This window comes from Thermobia domestica, chromosome 8 (assembly GCF_964235325.1).
Source record: "Thermobia domestica chromosome 8, izTheDome1.hap1.1, whole genome shotgun sequence".
Classification (NCBI taxonomy): domain Eukaryota; kingdom Metazoa; phylum Arthropoda; class Insecta; order Zygentoma; family Lepismatidae; genus Thermobia; species Thermobia domestica.
Genome location: NC_137461.1, coordinates 98,313,491 through 98,334,769, shown reverse-complemented (window position 1 = coordinate 98,334,769; position 21,279 = coordinate 98,313,491). Strand labels below are relative to the sequence as shown.

The following is a 21,279-nucleotide window of genomic DNA, read 5'->3' as shown; positions in this document are numbered from 1 at the left end:
GACCAAGTCTCATATCGGCTTGCTGCTAAAATGTTTACCTCATTTTACCTCCAAGAATAAAGGTAGATCTTAGCTCTGAGCTGTGGTACAAGAGTCGATAAGGGTGGAACATACACGGTAATCCTTGATGAACCCCCAAAAGAAGAAATCAAGAGGTGTCAGATCCGGTGAACGTGGGGGGGGGGGGGCATGCAATTGGCCCAAATCAGCCAATCCATTTACCTGGACCAATAAAGGCAGCCACCTTTGTTCCAATTGCCGCTAGCGCTTGTGGTGGCATGTTTCTGAACTAGTGTACTACGTGAGTCTAAACTTGATGTATTATTGCTACAAAATGACACCAAAACCATGTCTGTAAAATAAATGAATAAGTCAATATGAGTTTTCAAAGTTTTAAAGTCCTTTTTGATACACGTGGTATTTACTTTGAGGCTTGCCAATCATCCTCACTGCTTTGGTTTAAAATCAGTCGAGAATGAGAGAATAAATTTGACTACCTTCCACTTTCTCGCCCGTTTTACTTAATATATTCCTCGATAGTTTTCCCCCCAAAAATACTTGTTATCGATATAATATGGTGTATGTATCATTTAAGATTACGCAGCAACTTCAACTGGTTCGGATTGAAATTAGTCATAAACGAGAGAGCAAATTTATTTTGTCCCTTCCTATCGGAAAAAAATATATTTAGCGATAATTTAGTAAAATAAAAAACTATCTAATTTCTATGAAACGTAATAAAATTGTTAAAGGATAAGCTGATGACATTTTCCAAGATAATAATAATAATACAGTAGAGTATCGATTAACCGAGCTAATGTGGACCGGATCCAACTTGTATAAGCAAAAAATCGGTTAATACAGATGGATACATAGAAAATTTTGTACAGTATTTATTATTATTTATTTATTTATTATTTCCCTTTTATTAGATTATTCATTATTATTGTATTTATTATTTTTATTGGACATACAGTATAGTACATATAATTATACATACATACATACATAAGGAATTTCCTATAATACAGTAAATAAAATGCGGTTTGATTTTGATACATACATAAGTTAAACACAACACAAAACAACACAAATGAAATACTGTTAAGCATACACATAGACCCCTATTTAAAAAAAAAAAAAGTCTTTCACAATCGTTTGTTTCATTAAGCTGTCTTGTTTTTGTCCGCTATATTGCACGTACATAGTAACATTGTAATGTCAGCTGGTGCCTTGTGGTCATCTTGCTGTTCAATGTCCTCAACAATGCCTTCTTAAACTGAAACTCAAGACATGCAACGAAAAAAACTCGCTAGCTTAATTGTGGTAACGTCGGCCAGAGTCGTCATTTTTACGCCAGCTTTATGTTTGCTTTGTTGCTGAAACAAAAGCCTATAAACTGTTTATTGTTGTAACCGGATTAGTTTTTAAATTTTTGTTTGTTTGGATTAAGCTCGAATAACACGGAATCTCTGCTAATCGCGACTCCACTGTAATAATAATAATAATAATAATAATAATAATAATAATAATAATAATAATAATAATAATAATAATAATAATAATAATAATAATAATAATAACTTTCGACCGCTTCTACAAGAAACATAGAATCATTAGTTGTAAATACAGTTCACATTAAATACACTGCAAATTTGATATTTTTACTGAAAATAGAATCATCTAACAAAACAAACTGTTCTTTTTAATTATTATCAAATCTATGTGATTCCTTTTTCCAGACTGATGCTTCCTTTGGAAATATAATCCATAACTTTTTAACATCCTCTTTAGTCAACAAAAGAGTACTTTATAAGCATCAAGAGCTACGTCCATTAGGACTGCTAATGGAGGCGCTATCAGCAAACGTTGTCCTTTTTATTTTTCCCATCTACTTTATGGATGGAGGAAAGAACAAAATGAGAGAACCAAATCTCCACCTAATAAACGAGTACCAACAAGAGGTACTTACCTGTTTCTTTTTTAAAGTTTGTATATATAAAGGAAAAAAGAACAATATTAAAATTTGAAAACATACAAGCCATCATATAATAGGAGTTACCAAATGGAAACTGTATGTAATTTACTCGCTTCTTTTGTCCCTGCTAAGTATAAGAACGACCTACCTAGTAATTTCAGAAGGTAATTACAGTATAAGGAAAACTTATAACAACTTTGTTGGGCCAAGAAATGATAAAGCTGAACTTTCTTGTTTAATATAGTATACAATATTTACTGTATATTCATCAAGATGTCTTTTTGAAAGTGAAATGCGTGAAGTGTGTGTGTTTTTAAAGAATATATATACTATTAAAGGTGGCAAGGTAAGGCGTCCATTGAACCCAAGACCATATCCCATGGAATTACGAGTATTTCACTACAGGATGAAAGTTCTGTACTATACGGTGTGTTAAATGAGAACTCATAGATTTTCGTTTTATGTCTTTTAACTAACTAACTATTCCAGGGATGCAAATAAGCAACAACATTTTACGAGTCCAAAAAAAAAGCTAGTAGCCCACATCCCACAACAGAAATTATTATTTACCTTCGGTATGTTATTAAATACTCGTCCGCACCGATGAACCATTCGTCCCGGGCGAGTGGGCCATTGGCTATTTGCATCTCTGAACTATTCTATGGCCTATGGGTCCTGAAGATTCATGCCGCTTTCACAAAAGCTCTCCATTTACTTCTATCCTTAGCCAACTGAATCCAGTTTCTACTTTGTATTTTTAATTCTGCGAGATCCATCTTAATATTGTCCCCCCATCTGCGCCTACGTCTTTCTAATTGTAGTTCTCCGATTAGACTTCCAGTTAACACTTTGAAAGCGCTCCTACTTTTTTTTCCATCCTGACTACATGATTTGCCCATCTGAGTCTCCAAGATTTGATAACGCAAACAATGTTTGGTAACGGTATAAATTATCTAGTTCCTCGTTATGAAGTTTCTGCCATTATCCATTCCCGTTCCTCTTGGCTTCGAATATTCGTCTCAACATCTTATTCTCAAATACTTTCAGTCTACGTTCTTCCCTCAGAGTAAGCGATCATATTTTGCAACCATACAGAGCAACAAGCATGATTATTGTTTTATATATTATGCCTCCTATAAAATTCCTATATATATTTCCTCAAATCAGTAGATACAATGCACGACATTTTGGGCTCTTGCAACCCATCTTATATCATTGATCAACACTTTAGAAATTTTCACATAAGATTTTGAAAAATCGATGAGTTGATTTCGATACGAGCTTATTCCATAAATGTGAAAGTTTACAAATTCGAGGTTCTTATTTTTTCTCCTCCTTTAGACTGTGTTGTGGTTTAAGATTATACGTATTAATAATTTAGGTGAGTATGTGGGGTCACAATCAATGTAAAATATGGAGGAAATCTAAAATGATAAAATATGTTACGTAAAATTTCAAGTTTGTTTCCAATGAAACCTTATCCAAATCAACACTTTAATTCCAAGCTAAGTATGCGTAAGTATACCATTTCTTTATAGAATATTTATGCCGTCCGTCCATCTGTCTCTTGATGGGGTACCAGCAGAAATAGTAACAGATAACGAGAAATAATATTTTGATACTAACTCAGCGTTAAAATGAATATTTTAACAAAACGAAAAACAATATCAACCGCCTTCTACAAAAGGGAAAAGGTAGAAAATAATAAAAACGCTAAAGAGCAAGTAATAATAATAATAATAATAATAATAATAATAATAATAAGTACTTAAAAGCAGAAAAATATTACTATTATTAATGAAAAATGTAATCTGAGGCCAAGTGCTTTATTATGATTATTATTTTCTGCTTTTTAACGCAATTTAGAAGTCCGTTATTTTTCTTTAAAGTTTTTTCACTCTTTCGTACCATAATATATATGATGTGTTTATACCTATTCTCATACGAAATTTTATCCTCTTATGATGCTTTTATCTAGTAGCGTACTTCATGTTTGTTACTCCTTTTTTCAAATAGCCAATACGAAAAACAAGATATAACAATATTGTTTTCGTGGAGGCGATCCAGGCATGTATGAAACCCACGGACTCTCATTTCTCTCAATCTTGAAAGGGGTTAAGGAAAGATTTATAGATGGCTTAAAGCATACTCTTACAAGTACTTTCTCATTCTTTATTTCTACCTAGGCTCGTTGACTATATGCCATTGACAATATACACTTCTTGTCTCGCTCTGACAATAGACGCTATCAATTGAATATATCCATCACAATGCACGGTCTAATATCCAACCAGCACCTCTCGTCTCCGTGATCCACCCATCGCCAGCATCACCAACACAGAGGGAGCTACTAGTATCGATCTTTTGGCTGAAAACTCGTGACGTCACCAGCGGAACTAGAATGAGGAACATGTCCCCAGTGGAACCTAGAGAAAAGAGAACGTGGGAGAGATGCGAAAAGCGAAGCTAACACCGAAGTGGTCACAGTGTATGTATCTTGTCTCATTACAGCGTTCCAGTTCTAGATAATGCCCGGATACAGATTTATCTCACCTTCTTTTTTTCTCTCTATCTCTTTTTCATATCACACCATTCGGTACAACATCTGCATCTCGGTACGAGATTCGAGTAGTAACGTACACACACACACACACAAATTTTTGTTCGTTTATTATACACATTATTATGAAAAAGCAAATCATAGTATAACAATATATAGATAGTTTATCTAGAACATAAAGAAACTAACATTCTTTGATCGATTACTTACATATTAGGCTAGTAATAAAGTTTATTCGAGGAGGGAAGAAAGAGTATTCAATTCTACTTATGTAATATAATCTGATATATTAATACAAGGAAAACTTATCAAATTAAGGTGAGTAACTAGATTTTTTTAAAACTTAAAGATGTGTATTTTTGAATTAAAAAAACGTTTAGAGACGGGCGTAACATATAAGTATAGAGTTAATTGCTTGTGGACGATGTGGCATATAAACACAGAGCTGACCGTTCGGTTGAGCAAGATATTGCATATAAATACAGGGCTGATCATTCAGTTGAGGACGATGTGGTATATAAACACAGAGATGATCATTCGGTTGAAAACGATATGGTATATAAACACAAAGCTAATCCTTCAGTTGAATATGATGTGGTATACAAAACAGAGCTGATCGTTCGGTTGAGGAAGGTGTGGTGTATACACATACAACCTGGACGGAGAGAATAGGCGTGGTCCATAAGCTTCATTTGCTTTTAGTAGTAAAATATGTCATTCTACGTCATTCTAATGAAAAAAGAAAAATCTACAATATTTGTAACGTATAATGCGAAAAAATAGAGCAAATCTCATTAAGATGAAGAAAATGATGTGGATGAGTATAAATCATTATGCATAGTTCGAGAAAATCTATTTTCTTCTCTAAGCATAAAAAATTATTTCTTCTGATATTCACACCATCTATTGAAGATGAAGCTAACTGAAGTATATCTATACACTCATCAAGAGTTTCATTATAACTCTAGCGAGATGACAATATACAGGACGGTTAATAAAATATAGTTCAACGTTACGATTAACTCAAAAATTTTAAATTTTCATTTAACTATAAAATTGTTCAAAGTTGACACATATACATACTTATATAGCATTCAATATATCACGTAGAGAGCACGGTGACTCAGTGGTCGACCACCACTGGTGCGTGGGGCTCTCCGGTTCGATTCTCGGCGAAGTAAGTTTGTGGTGGACAGCATCGTGTGTCTGTGGGTTTTCCCGGAGTTCCTCCGTTTACTCCCACATTCTCATTCCGCAAATTCTTCCATCATCATCATCATCATCATCATCATCATTGACTTGCCTTAATCATTCGTAACTCCCTTAGCCAAAATGGCATAATCGTGGAACGTTAAAGTAAAAAAAAAAAAGATCAGTAAATCACGTTGAGTTGAATAAAAATTATTATTTGAGAGTAAATTTTCATCTGCAGAAAATCATGAAGATTAATTTACAACGATATTGTATATCTATTTTGTGAATTTATTCTATTTTTATATCTTAGTTTTGGGCAACGGTGCATAAAAGTACACAATCTGTCGTGTAGAAGAAGAAGAAAAAGGAATTTATATGTTGTTGATTCTAAATAGAAAAAAAATAAGATTTAATCTTAGTAGCTGAAGATATATGTTGATTTTATTTGTATAATCGATGATCTTAGTTACCGCACAACAGATAGTTGTTTATTTAAAAGTTGCTATGACAACTAACAAGGAAAATTATTCTTATTAATGAAGTGAAAAGGAATAAAAGATAATAATCACACAAGGTAACGTGTCTTATCTAATGCAAGTTGATCGTGTATATATATATATATCTAAAAATTACGCAAACTGTGGGCTGGAATGTAACATAAATATAACGTTACAAATTTTATTTATATCACTAATCTATAAACGTTTAAAGTGCGTGATTTTAGTGTCAAGTTGAAAAGATTGTTAGATTGTTGCACCTGTTTCTGTCAGAATATTTCTAATGATAAGATATGGATTGGAAACTTTTTTCTTATCACTTGTGTTTTGGAAATCTATACTCCTAAATCACAACTACTAGGCTATTTTATAATTATCGTAGCGTAGTGTCGAGAATTGAGTAGAGATGTTTGTAATAGACCAAATCGTTGCATGAGAACCAGAGCAAAAGTAACTCCATTTCCGTAGGTTTACAGGCGAGAGAACAAACATATTATTTTCTTAGAAAGATGTGTTTTTAATAATATGGTAATTGAGCTACATTACAACAGATGATCGACAAGGAGAGCAAATGGCGTTACGTTCCATTTACACCAAGTGGAGCTTTCAAAATTATGTGAAAACATGAAGAAAACGAAAATCGCATTTTTGGGGTTACGTCCCTCTGTTTCTCATGCGACGAAATATCCTACTGTAAGAATTTAGATGGGTATGCGAAACAGAGAATAGTCGGAAGAATTATATATTTATAATATAGCTATATATTCTACGACTACATATTCGGCTATGGAAATTGCCGTTCTATTACTACAATAACTGTGAGATGGGGATTATTTGTACGTTACAGATTTCTTACTGCAGTTATCGAAATTGTTGATAGTTTCTGAAACTTGAACGCCTACACGGTGCTGCAAACCTGCGGGACAATTGAGTTTAGCAGTATTGCATACCACGTAGGCTATTTTCAAATTAATACAGTAATACAGCATTCTCTAAGTACGTAACAGAAATACACTTTTTCTCTGGTTCGTGAACGTCTGAATAGGACCACAAAGCTGCGAAGCATTTTAGATTAGCAGTATTACAATTTAGGATATTTTCAAATTTCCAGCACAATTTAGTGACAGAAGCATTCTCCAAATATGTAACAGAAATACAAGTATTTTACTTGTTCATTCTCATGTAGTTTGATCTAGGTAAGTGCTAAATAGGCTACCTAGTATATTCGACACATCAAAATATCCAACTATAGAACCATAGTGATGCTGTACATTGTTATAGCAAATAAAAATTCGTTTTTCTTCTAATTAATTTCAACCTCAAATTATACGAATAATTCTAATATGTAAAGCAAAACACACATTATGTTTTACAAAAGTTAGCGTATTGTTACGAAATTTCCATGGAAATGTATTATTTACAAACGAGGTATTATTCACTCGGCCATTATTGATCCATTTCAGGTCCATTAGTAAAGACGATTTGTAATGCTAAAAAAAAAAATACCATATTCCATCAGTTTATTTAACGAAAGCTATTGTATATATTTTTTGAAAAAAATATTTTGTAAAAATCATAGTGTGATCCATTATCTAAGGATTTGATTCTACGATTAACTCTCCAGTTTCGTTAAAAACACTTGCTTTTCACATGGTCCTCGTAAGTGTATGTGAGAAAGGGGGTGAGGAGAGATTTCATTAAAAAAATCCTCGAATATTTTTTTTTATGAAAGTTATCTTTTAAAAATTCGGAGGTGTGGTGGGAGAAGTAATCCACCTTTTGCTGATCTGTGATCTTAGGTCCATCCAGAGATGATGGTTAGGAAGCTATAATAGAAATATTCGGGATATTGAATCATACATCTGTTAAAAATACAATTTTCATGGTACATGTTTCTTTAACTTGGGGGAGTGGGAGGTATTTAGCTTTCCATTGTTGTCAGTTTCTAACTCCAAGTTGTGAGGATCACCGGAATCCACTGTAAAATTGTAGAATACGTTTGGTTGAAATCGATTAGTTTTTGCGTAGATTATTCTGCAAAATTATTCCGCAAAAATTCAATCTTGTAACATGGGATGATTTTAATCTTTATTGACCACCTTATTCTTTGTGGATTACATGAAATGAAATGAAATCTTAAGTTTTAAGTCCCACGGTTATGCTGGCTAGGCTAAAGAGGACGGTGATTATGACAAATGAATGTAATGGTGGAATGAAGAAAGTGGGAGGATACGGAAGAACCCTGAGAAAACCCACGCACACGGTGTTTGTCTACCACAAGGTCACTTGGCGGGAGCTGGGAGCGAAACCGAGACCTCACGCACCAAAAGTGAAAATTGTACCACTGAGTCACCGCGGCCCCCTATTGTGGATTACAATCCCGAACAAAATGTTTATGTCTGCTTGTTGAAAGAAGGCATATATCAAGTTTCGTTACATTCGTATAAGTTGTAAAAGAGTTCTCGTGGAACCGACAGACAAACACACAAATGTCAATCGAATCAAATGGTATAAGCTTAGCTATTGTTTGTTTCAGTTAATACGTAAAATAAAATAACACATCTGAAAGTATATACAAATTAATAACAAAATAATTGAAATATTTTGCTACTCAATACATAATCTTTGCTAGTTAGCAATATAAAACATATTTTCATTGCGACAATACCGATAGTGAAATGTTGGATGATAGACAATAAATAGTACGAAAGAAGGTGCAGTGCAAATTCGTAAGTGTAACAGGTTAAACGTTAATGATGTAAAATGCAATGTTTCTTTGTTGTCCAAGAGGTTTATTTTTCAGGTGAAATATGGCGTTAGTTGGAGTCACTGTATCAAAGACTCCCAGTGCCTTAGTTATATCGGCAGAATCAGTGTCCAGGCTAATTACAGTATAAGGATCTTGTAGTAGTAAGAACATAATCTCGTAAGACGAATTGTGTACGAAACTCAAGTCTGGGTGATTTAGGTATAACCCAACGTTAACAGATATCTACATTCGCGGTCGTATTATGTGGAAACCCTTGATCTTCGTCGCAACGCAGTAGGACGAAAAAGATGGTGCTAAAAACATGAAAGACACATGGTGTTAAGATCCGACATACATAAACGATTCCTTTCTTTTTGTTTTCAACGACAAACAGGTTTACACACGGCGAACGTCCAAAGAAGGTTCTAGTCCGGACTGTCTATCTCCTACGTAATTATTCATAATTGACCTCTCACGCCCCTGTGGTATTCTATTGTTGTTATGAGTACTCAAATGACTAAATTATTGACTATTTGACTTTCTATTTGACCAGTTGCGGACGACTTTGCTTTTAGAAAACGATTCATTCTTCCAAGTTAACAATCCGCCTATATATAAATCCAGATTTTGTTGAAATGTGTCTTGGGTCTGCAGGATGAACTTTTAATATATGGAGAATTGAGGAACCCTGCCAAACATCCCTATATGTGATATTTTGGAATGTGCTGTTACCATTGGAATCAAGTGTTGTATGGAACATGACTGATATACTGAAAGGGTCTTTTCTTCATTGTCAAAGTGTTGTACTTGTATACTGGGAAACTGATCTAGAGCGGAATAGTGCTGTAGCCAAGGAACATACTAGATTTTCTGTCTTTTTTCTCAAATATATTGAAATGCACATACCATTTCAATTCGATGGAATTTTTCCATTTGTTAACAAGTTTCTGCAAGTTTGTTGCAAATCTTGTTAATAAATAATGCTATTTTTAATGAAACAAATAGAACAACTTAATGAAACTATACTCAAAGGTATACTATAGATCTGTTGTGCACTGGTAATCCTTTTTCTTCGGTATTTCCATAAAGTACGTGCCCATCTTGACTGTGGGAAATAGTCCACAGTCACATCTTGACTGTATATTCATCATTTTTTAGCTTTTCAGTGATTTCCTTGTAAACCTGCAGCTTTTAGAAAGTCTCAAAGTAAATAATCCAAGTATTACGTCGCACAACCGTTGAAAGTAGACGAAACGGATGGATTATGTTTCTTTGCAGCTATTCAAAAAGTAAAGTCTACATATACTACAACACTAGAAATCATCAATAAGTCGAATGAGCCCATAAACAGAATTGTAATGTTTTTCAAAATACGAACTTTCCTATATCTCTAGAAAAGACAAGAGAAAGACATCAACAGTTGTCTGAAATCATTTGACCATTTTTACATACAAAATTGAAACGAATTCCAATAGTACATCCACAGCATTGAATATCATTATGTTAATTACACGTATCTTTTACAAGTTATTAAAGAAATCCAATAACTCTTTTGGAAACAATTTCTTGAATTTTCATATATGGCCCCCAAGTAACTTACGAATGCGATTCACATTTCTTTCAAATGTAGTGTAAAGAAGATATCAGAAATTTGTTATGCATATAAGTTATCCACTTTGCTAAAATCTCGAATAACATTTTCTTCTTTCAACTTGTGTATTCCTTCCAATAATAAAATAATTTCTGTTTCTTCCAGGTAGGCTTCCTTCAAAATGCCGATTTCAAAAGAAATGTCAATTGAAATATGTAAGTATTTTCTTTTTACTCTTATTCTTACTGTAAATATACATATTGTTGATGTTACAATTGATTACATAGGGTGGAACTTACATTACATTAAAAGCTCGTTAATCCGGACTCTGATAAGCCGGACTTCGCTTAATCTCAACATACAGGACAGTATGCAAGGTTTCAATCGTTGTTGGAAGTCAGCAATCTTGTTCGTCACATAGCTCAGTTTCCATTAAAACTGTACTGCATTTGTCATTAATCCTTTCAATTTATCTCCGCAATCGGTCCGGATTAACGACGTTTTCCTGTATGGATCAGTTCACCAAGCTTTTCTGAGATTGTCACTCCATTCATGTTTTCATGAACTGTTAATCATTCTGGATCTGCAATTGTTATTCAAATGTTAAAATCTAGGATTGAGTGGAGTTCGGAACATTGTCACAGTAATGATCTATTACTTGAACAAGTTCGTGTTAGAAAAAAGTGCACTGCGCCTATATACACTGCTGACTTAGTTCTTTTTTCCTAGTGGCGATGTAAAAATATTTAATGTAGGGTGCCGTATTAGTAATAGATTAATTCACTTTGAATTTCTTGACCTATATAGTCTAATTCTCTTGCGTGATCTACATTTTGGTTGTCATAAACTCAACGCTGAATTTCACGAACTTCATCCAGAAACATCTGTACATAACATACAAGGAGAAGAATTGAGTACATAGTAGGATCTAGAAAATCTATACGAAGCATGCATTCAAATATAAGGAGAACATATACACCATGTAGGCTGATCTGGCTCCATCACGCTACAATTTGCACCACAACACAGATTACTGTTTTGCCGTATCGGAAGCAGCGCCACGAAAGCCGCCTGAAGCTGCTGGAATCTACAGATTTCTCTTCTAAATCTGCTCGATTTTTCTATTCGTGTAATTGTTTTATCAGCCGTAAATCAGTTCGTAATTTGCTTTCTTTTCCAACAGACTTATCACAGTCTTCAAGAATCATCTAGTAACATTCCAGTTTCATATATTTCATATTATATGCAGGGTGAAAACAACACCGACAACGTTTGGGAAGTGATACCTTACACCAAGATAAGACAAAGTATAGACCAACCTGGGTGCAGAAATCTATCATTTCGAAGTTATAGTCTGCCAAAAACATGTAAAAATTACATTAAAAAGGTCCATAGCTCCAATACCATGGATTCTTCCGTAGTCGGGTCAAGACTTCACTTAGGAATTAATATGTACGCTATCCAATACTACATGTTTCAAAATCCTGAGCTACTCACGCAACATTTTTTATAGATGGAGTTTAGCTACGGACATATAATTCTAAGTACTCACCAACTATATAAAAGTTATTGCGAAACTACCACGGGATTGTGAAACATGGACATTTGGATAGGGCAAATACTAGTTCCTAAGTAAAGTCTTGACCCGACTACAGTAGGTCCCATAATATTAAAGCCATGGATCTTTAAATTTAATTTCTTTCCTGGTTTCGCCAGCCTGTAACTCTGATATGACGGATTTCTGCGCCCAGGTTGGTCTATATTTTTGTCTTATCGTAGTGTCAGGAATCTTCTCTCAAGCGTTGTTAGTGTTTTGAAACACCTTGTATATGAACTGCTCATACACCCGTCTGAAAGAGAATATTGTGTTGTCCTTGATTTTTCCCTTATTTATTAAAAAAAACTTACGATCAAATATTGAATCAAAAATGTACAATCTTAAAGGAGAACTTTAAAATAGATTGCGATATACCTGATACTTATCGTGTACGCATAAGACATATATCAAACTATATAATACATGTATTGAATTATCACTTACATAAATAGAATCTAAAACAAATAAAAAAACATGAACACAAACTAAGCATGAATTTTATGACGAACACATAGCAACTTTATGGACCATTAAATTCGACTGTTATGGCTTATGACTATTGAATAGATACTGCATATTAATTATTCTCAGTGACGCAAGCGCTAGGACAAATAACATCCTGTTTGGTGTTATATTTACAAAAAAAATCATACATTTACTTTTTTTAAAAAAAAATAAATAAAAGCTTTCCAAACTATGAGACATGTGAACTGTTTTCTGTATTTTAAGTTTCACATTTGTAATAATAATAATGTTTGTTTGCGTGCTAAAGGGCTGTGAGAAAAACCTGCAACACACAAATATTTAATGCAAGCATTGGCAGTATATACACAACGTTGTATCATACATTTGTTCAATATTCTAGTTGAGATAGTATTGCGGTTCATAAGCAAACATTTAAATATTCTATGAAGTGTTATTTTTATTTCGTGTACTTCTACACTTCTACTATTTTGTTTAATGGATTCCAAAGCAACCTATTTAATATACGAAAGAGATCATTGTTCAAGATTTTATTCAAAATTGGTATTGTTTTGTTATTTTTTTCTCATTTAAAACCGTCTACTTCAATAATAATAATAATAATAATAATAATAATAAAATCACAAATATTAGGTCTTAAAGCTACACCTAACGTAAATAAATTTATATACTTACAGCATGCGTTATCTCGTAAATCGCTTCTACCAGGTATATCTACCCATGTTTTGACTATTATTATTCCAGCAATGAATTGCCACTAATAATTACATGCATATTCTTGTTACTGCAAAATGTTCAGCAACTGCTTGATGTAATTTTACTTATACGTATACATATCAATGTTTTTTTTTCTAAAAAATAAAGTTTATAACGACCATTATTTCAATATATATTTTCATAATTTTCACGCAGTTTCAGTACGGGGGTTTGACCAAAATTATCTATTCTTTTCCCATAACACAACCTCAAAATTGCCGTACTGCCTTCTGCGTAGTGCGCTCAGAGTCAAAACGACTGCGGATACAGGTTGCAAAATTTGACCCTGATTGCATTTGACTTTCTGCTATCACAATGCAAACATGCCCATTTCATTAGTAGTTTGCACTAACGAGGAACATCGAGCAGTGAGCTCGTTTCATTGGTCGGACGGTGTGAAAGGAGATGTTATTCATCATAGACTTCTATCACAATACAGCGACGTGTAAGCATTTTCCTCCTTCTTTTGTTGTACAACTTATCACAAACATTGCCTTTTGCTATGTTAAGCGCCTTCGTGGTGTTCTTCTTAGCTTCTTTGTAATTCTTTAGATCTTGTTGAATGCCAGAGTTCTGCAATTTGTTTGTAGCGTTTCATTTTTCATCACTGCTGCTTGAAGTTCTTTGTTCCACAATCACGTTTCCTTGTCAATAAGACCTCTTCCTTCTGTTTCTACCACAATTTTTGTTGCTATTTCTCTGAGTGCTACTGATACTCTGGTCTACTTCTCTTTCACGTGCTTCTCTTCTTTCTTCAGTTACTCTCGATGTTGTAATTTCCTTTCGAATCGTTTCAGCATTTGATCCACCTCGTTTCCACTACTTCATTTGAACAGATATTTTGTCGTCTTCTTCCTACTTTTTCCTTCATGCAGATATCGCCTATTACGAGGTGTTGCTGCTTCGTTAAACTCTCATCTGGTATTGCTTTGCTGTCCATTTTGTCTTCTTCATAAGATAAAATCAATCTGAGATGTCGAGGTGAGGCTCTTATATGTAACATGGTGTTCTTCTAATAGAAGATATTCAGGTTAGCAAGATCGTATGATTCCTCCACTTGTAGTATATTCTCACCTTCTTTATTCTATTTTCCAATCCATATTCTCCCTGTAGTTTTTTATATTCTTATTTTGATCTTCCTACATGACCACCTAAATCTCCTGCTAGGGCAACTTTCTCATGTAACGAACAATTCTGCAGAGTACTATCTAGCTCCATCCAAAATTCTAGTTTTGTCCCTTCATCACACACAACTTGTGTGGCATAGGCACTGACTAGATTCGAGGTTTATCGTTGTCCTGGCACGAGCTTGACTATAATAATTCTGACTCATATTTTCTTCACGTCCTCCAATTTCTCCTTCATATTTTTATCCAATACAATCCTAGCACCATTCTTTCTGTTGTTGTTCTCCGTGTATATAAGCTTGTATCAATTTAGTCTCCTTGATGAATGCTAACATGTTATGCTTACTCTTCTTTTTGCCAGAGTGCGCGATATCTCGTAACTTTTACCTATCGCCAACGTTTGAAGTTGCTATTCTGATATTCTGCTCTGTTTGGGCTCGCTTCTTTAGTCCCTTCTGTCCATTGTTAAGGAGTAGCCCTAGGATCTCTCAACCTTAAGGCGATTAATCCGCGCATCGCTTCTGTAGTACGCCCTGGCCTTTTCCTCTATCACATTTCTTTCTCGACCTATATTTGATGTGACAATTGTTTATATAACAAGCTGGCCACCTGACGTCGACCTTCAACCTAGAGGACCAGAATTTTCTGTCGACTCTAAATCTCATGAATGTATTTTGTAGAATTTATCAAATTACTCTTAAAATTACAAAAACTACTACTAAAATCACAGACCTGTTACTAAAGTTATTAATCTACTACTGAAATTTACTATACTATTACTGAAATTGAGGAATTCACTTCTAAAATTACTAAAGTAATAAATATAATGTAAATACTACAATGTACGATTCCCAGCTCCAATGGTAATTTGTCCGGCGTTACCTGTTCCTATTCTGGTTGAGCCTCATCGTCAGTTAAATACTAGCAAAGGAGTCATCACATGCTTCGATTTGAGAGAGTTACCAAAGGCGAAAATATGTGCCGAACTTACGGATAGCCATGTGACAGACGTCCATCGAATTACTACGAAGAGAAATGGTACAGTACAGCTTACGGATTCCTATATCATAACTTTCGCTTTACCTGACCTTCCAACGCATTTGAACGTTGCTTACCACCGTTTGAAGGTCCGCCCGTACATACCACTACCCTTACGGTGCTTTAACTGCCAACATTTTGGCCACTCAGCCCCTTCTTGTCATGCCTCTGCCATCTGTGGCAATTGTAGTTCCGCAGCTCATGGTCCGGCCCCATGTGCGGCCCCATCGAAGTGCGCTAATTGTAAAGGTGGCCACCCAGCTTGGTCACGTGACTATCCTAATTTTATGGCTGAGAAGAAGATCCGTGAACTGATGGTAATCGAGAAGATTTTCGCAGCTGAGGCTAAACGAAGGCTACAGCCAAAAGTTACCTTCGGCACCAGTTTCTCTTCCCTTCTAAAGACCAGCAGATCACAAGGTACTCAGACAGTCAATTCTGCTACCCAGACTGACGTTGAGGTTCCCAGTGCGCCAGTCTCTTCCAAGGCGTCCCGTAGCACTGCTTCTTCTGTGAACCCAGGACTATCCCGCGCGAAGCACCGATCATCATCCGCTTCGTAGCCTAAGCTTCCATTGAATGATCATTCGCCTCCACGAATCGTTAAGCCAATTCCTGCTTCTCAGCCTCCTGCCGCTCTGGCAGCTGGCTCTATCTCGTCTGCCTCTAATCACTCCATAACCCAGTTTTTGAAGCAGTCAAACAGCCAGCCTCCTACCAAACCCCTCACTAAGAAGGAACGGAAAAAACAGCTCCAGGCTGAAGCTTCCAAGGCTGCCTCTCCCTCCTCCACAGCTTCTTCTACCAAGGCATCGAAGAAATCTTCACGCACCCAGTCTTCTAGCCCACCTGGGGCGAAGAAACAGAAGCATACGTCACGTAGTCCACCTAGTGATGACGAGTCTCTTTATGGATGATATGGTGGAGGAGGAGCTCGATAATTTTACCCTTGTGGAAGGCCGTGAAAAAGGCAAGCGCAGTACCTCGCTTCTTGTTCTCGATGCTCGTTGAACATGTCTCTTCTTCAATGGAATTTAAATGGCTATTCCACTCACTACGGTGAATTTAAGCAGTTATTGACATTGTTTCATCCTACCATATTCTGTCTTCTGGAAACGCATTTTACCTCTACTAGCAACTCAGTTCTCTCTGGCTACACTGTATATCGTCATGATCAGCTTACTGCAGGTCGTGCAGCAGGTGGTGTAGCAATCGGGGTCTCTGATGCTTACCATTCTGCTCTCATCCATGTGAATAGTGCTTCCCAGCTTATAGCTGTTCGTGTCTTCTTAAGACAACCTGTTACTTTTTGTTGTATCTACCTTACGCGTCATGACGTCTTTACTGCTGTCGATCTTGAACAGATTGCCCGACAGCTTCCATCCCCATTTCTGTTTGTGGGTGACTTTAACTCCTACCATGCACTGTGGGGCTCTCCTCGTACTGAGCCGCGAGGTCAAGAGATTGCCACTTTCCTTGACAACACAAACTCATTGCTCCTCAATGATGGCAGCCCCACACATTTTACAACTGCTACTGGTACCTACTCTCATTTGGACCTCTCCATTTGCAGTCCTCAACTTGGTGCCCATCTTACTTGGCGCGTGCATGATGATCTCTGTGGCAGTGACCACTTTTCTATTCTTGTGCATGGTCTTCCGCTCATCCATTCTGCTCCGTTCACTGCCTACAATCTACGTCGAGCAGACTGGGATCATTTTTCCGCCACTTTTCATTTCACTTTAGAACCTCGTTTTACTGTTGATGGTCATTGTGAGGCCTTTCAGCAGAGTATCCTGGCAGCTGCACACGACTCTATTCCTATCTATGCTGGTTCCCGGTCTAAACGCACCGTTCCCCGGTGGTCGACTACGTACTACGTACTTTTCATCGTGCTCCTACAGCTGATAATTTGGCTCAATTTCGTCTTCTTCGTGCTGGAGCCCGCTATCTGATTAAGCAAGCTAAGCGTCATAGCTGGCGCACTTATGTTTCTTCTCTTACTGCTGGCAGCTCCATGACAGCGGTCTGGTCGCATATTCGTCGTCTACAGGGACATGTTTCCTCCGTTGCGGTTCCATCCCTTATTATCGATGGTGTAATGGTCACTGATCAGGACAGAATTGCTGCTGCATTAGGTCGTCATTTTGCGGATGTATCCAGTTCTACTCACTACTCAGCTGGATTCCTCACTTATAAACAACGCACCGAACGTACGCCACTTCAGTTCCGCTCTGCAACTGCTGAAGCTTATAATCTGCCTTTTACTACTGCTGAACTTGCTGCTGTTTTGGATTCTACGAAGGACACGGCACCTGGTCCTGATGGCATCTGTTATGCTATGCTCAGGCACCTGCCTGACGATGGCAAGCAACATCTTCTTGTCCTGTACAATCGCATCTGGCTTGAAGACTCCTTCCCCGATGCCTGGCGTGAAGCATACATTATTCCTATTTTGAAGCCTGCTAAACCTGCCACGTCCAGTGGAAGCTACCGCCCGATCGCCTTGACTAGCTGTTTGTGTAAACTTTTGTAGAAGATGATCAATACCCTCTTAGTCTGGTTTCTTGAACACCATGGCCTCATTTCCAATCTTCAGTGTGGCTTTCGGCGCTTCCGTTCCACTACTGATCATTTGGCGCATCTTGAAAGCGCTATTCAGGATGCATTTCGTCATCAAGAACATCTCATAGCCATCTTCTTTGACCTTGAAAAGGCCTTTGACACCGCTTGGCGATATGGCATTTTGCGGCAACTCCATCTCTGGGGCTTACGTGGCCACTTGGCTCTCTTCAACCAGAATTTTCTCCAACAACGTTCTTTTAGAGTCAAGCTTGGAGCTACTCTTTCTGCTCCGTTTCCACAAGAGAATGGCGTTCCACAGGGTAATGTGTTGAGTGTCACATTGTTTGCTGTTGCAGTGAACAGTGTGATGTCGCAGCTCTCCCCTTCTGTTCATGGGCTGCTTTATGTGGATGACTTTACTATCTACTGTCGCTCACGTGATCTCCGTACATTTACTCGCCAGTTGCAGTTAGCGCTCAACCGCCTTCACCGATGGTCTACCACTACTGGTTTCAGCTTTTCGCTCACCAAAAAACACTGTGTACATTTTTGTCGCCTTCGTCACTCTGCCTATGATCCTGAGCTGATCCTTGGCTTTTCTCGACTGTCCTATGTGGATCATGTTCGTTTTCTGGGCTTGGAGTTTGACCGACGACTTACCTGGGCTGTTCACGTTCGAGACCTTAAGTACCGCTGTCTCCGCTCCATGAACTTACTACGTTTTGTGTCCCATCTTTCGTGGGGTGCTGACCGTGTGGTGATGTTGCGTCTATATCGTAGCCTCATCCGCTCCCAATTGGATCATGGCTGTGTTGCATATGGTTCTGCTCGACCTTCCATCCTATATCATCTGGATTCTGTTCATCATCTTGGCCTTCGTTTGGCGCTTGGAGCTTTCCGAACTAGCCCTATTCCTAGTCTCTATGTCGAGGCTCATGAACCATCTCTTTCCCACCGTCGGGACTACCTGCTTCTGCGTTATTACATTCATATCCGTGCCGTACCTGACCATCCTTCGGCCTTTGCCCTTGAGGCTGGTGCTCGCTATGACAGATATCAAGCATAACCTACTGCTACCCGGCCTTTTGGCATTCGTGCTATAGACCTTGGGGCTTCTCTTGGACTCGATGTCCCTGCCATCTATCCATTGGGCCTTCTGTCCATTCCTCCATGGACAGTTCTTCCACCAGTTGTCAGCTTTCACCTAACGCAATTTAAGAAGTCTGTTACCAGCAATCAACAATTTTGTCTGGAGTTCTTCTCATTTCTGGATGCGTACCGTACCTACTCTGTCTTCTACACGGATGGTTCGAAGCATGAAAATTCTGTTGGCTGTGCCTTCGTCACGGATGATCATAGCGCTGGCTTGAAGCTCCATCCTACTTCCACTGTGTTCACTGCTGAATTGGTTGCTATTCTGGAGACTCTGCATTATATTCGTCGACGCCATCTCCGACATGTTCTTCTGTGCTCTGACTCCAGCAGGGCTTTACATAGTCTCACGGATGTGTCAACTGTGCATCCTATAGTTCAGCAAATTCTACTCTCTTGCCATTCCTTACGACTTGCAGGTTGCGTTGTCTAATTTTGTTGGGTGCCTGGCCATGCTGGTATTCCAGGGCACGAGCGTGCTGACCGTGTTGCCAAAGAAGCTGCCCTTACAGGACCTGAGTATCCGTCACCGCTCCCCAGCTCTGATATTCGCCCTGTAATCAACCGTCTTCTCCTTCACCGCTGGCAGACAAACTGGGATGAGCACCTTCAGAATAAATTGCATGCTGTCAAGCCGCGACTTGGTGTTTGGGCCACGAGTTCTCGTCCTTCAAGACTGGAAGAACGACGATTGGCACGATTACGTATCGGGCACAGCCATCTGACCCATGGCTACCTGTTACGTCGTCAGAACCCGCCTTCCTGCACCCAGTGTGGTGCATTCCTGACCATCCGCCACCTTCTTGTGGAATGTGTTCCTCTTGCTCCTGAGCGAGCCCGCCTTGGCTTACCAGCTGATCTGTCTACCTTGCTTGGAGACGATGTCCAGATGATCCAGCAAGCTTTCACCTACTTGCAGCCTTTGCACGTCTTGCGTGATCTGTGAGTGCATTTCTCACATTTCTTTTAATTAACTTATTTCTGCTTTTATCTACCATTTGTGTTTTTCATGGTGGTTTTATGCTTGTCATAGCATTTCCTTGCTTTTATCTTCTTTACTGCACTGTCATATTCATTACTAATTATGGGCTGCCCCACGTGTGTGCATCTATTGCCGAGCTGCCCCGACAGAGAAGATTAACATGCTGTTGTGTACTAACGCGTCCTTGTGTTTGTGTATCGAGTTTGCACATTTCTTGAATGCTATGACATTTTAATTCATAAATGACCGAACGCCTTTTACGTACTCCAGACTTTGCTTTTACTTTATTATATCTGTGATACTATGCTTTTTTGTTCCTGGGTACTTCATTTTTCCCGTCAGAGAAGGGTGCAAAAGACCTCGATGTCGACGCGCCCATATAAACCCTTTCAATCAATCAATCAATTCAATGGTAATTTGGCCAATGCCCAATTTGCCTACGTCAGACCAAACGTATGCACCGTCTCAGACTGCATCTCGAAGCAAGTCTTCTTCCATATAAACTGCCAAACTACTATTTACATATTGCTTAGGCCACACACATGTTGAAAGTAGATTTTCACGGAGCAAATTGTGTAGTACATCTTCCAGATATAAATTTTAATGTTTACATCTGTACCAGCCAAACAATAATCAATTTATGGTTATTATTCGAAGTTGAAACTGTCAAGTAAATCATGCCCTGTATTTAAAATATGTTAAATACAAACTTCAGCTCAAATCAGATACATACCAAGCGAGAACATAGGAGTCGGTTTGAAGCTAGCACCACCAAACGGACAGGTCGATATTCTGTGGACTTGTATGTTGTTTTCGGATAAATGCATGGAATATTATGTACAAACTTTCACATTTTAATATGGTCAGTCGAAAAGGAAAAGACATATTATTATTTGTAAAGTAGAAATATCCACATGTGAAATTTTTGAGAGAACATGTTAATATTTATTCTGCGATATATAAGTGCGGAGGAAGGAAACGAAATATTCAGTCCCAGCTTCTAGGATACT

At 37.5% G+C, this 21,279-nt stretch overlaps 1 protein-coding gene across 1 annotated transcript in view; it reads left to right on the top strand.

Moving 5' to 3' along the window:
- The window catches only part of LOC145693098 (TWiK family of potassium channels protein 18-like), a 1,093,215-nt gene that overhangs the window by 192,043 nt on the left and 879,893 nt on the right, over nucleotides 1-21,279 (top strand). The window contains exon 2 of the mRNA XM_081768794.1: nucleotides 10,739-10,784. The gene's annotated coding sequence lies outside the window, so the exon portion shown is untranslated. The remainder of the gene's footprint in view (nucleotides 1-10,738; nucleotides 10,785-21,279) is intronic.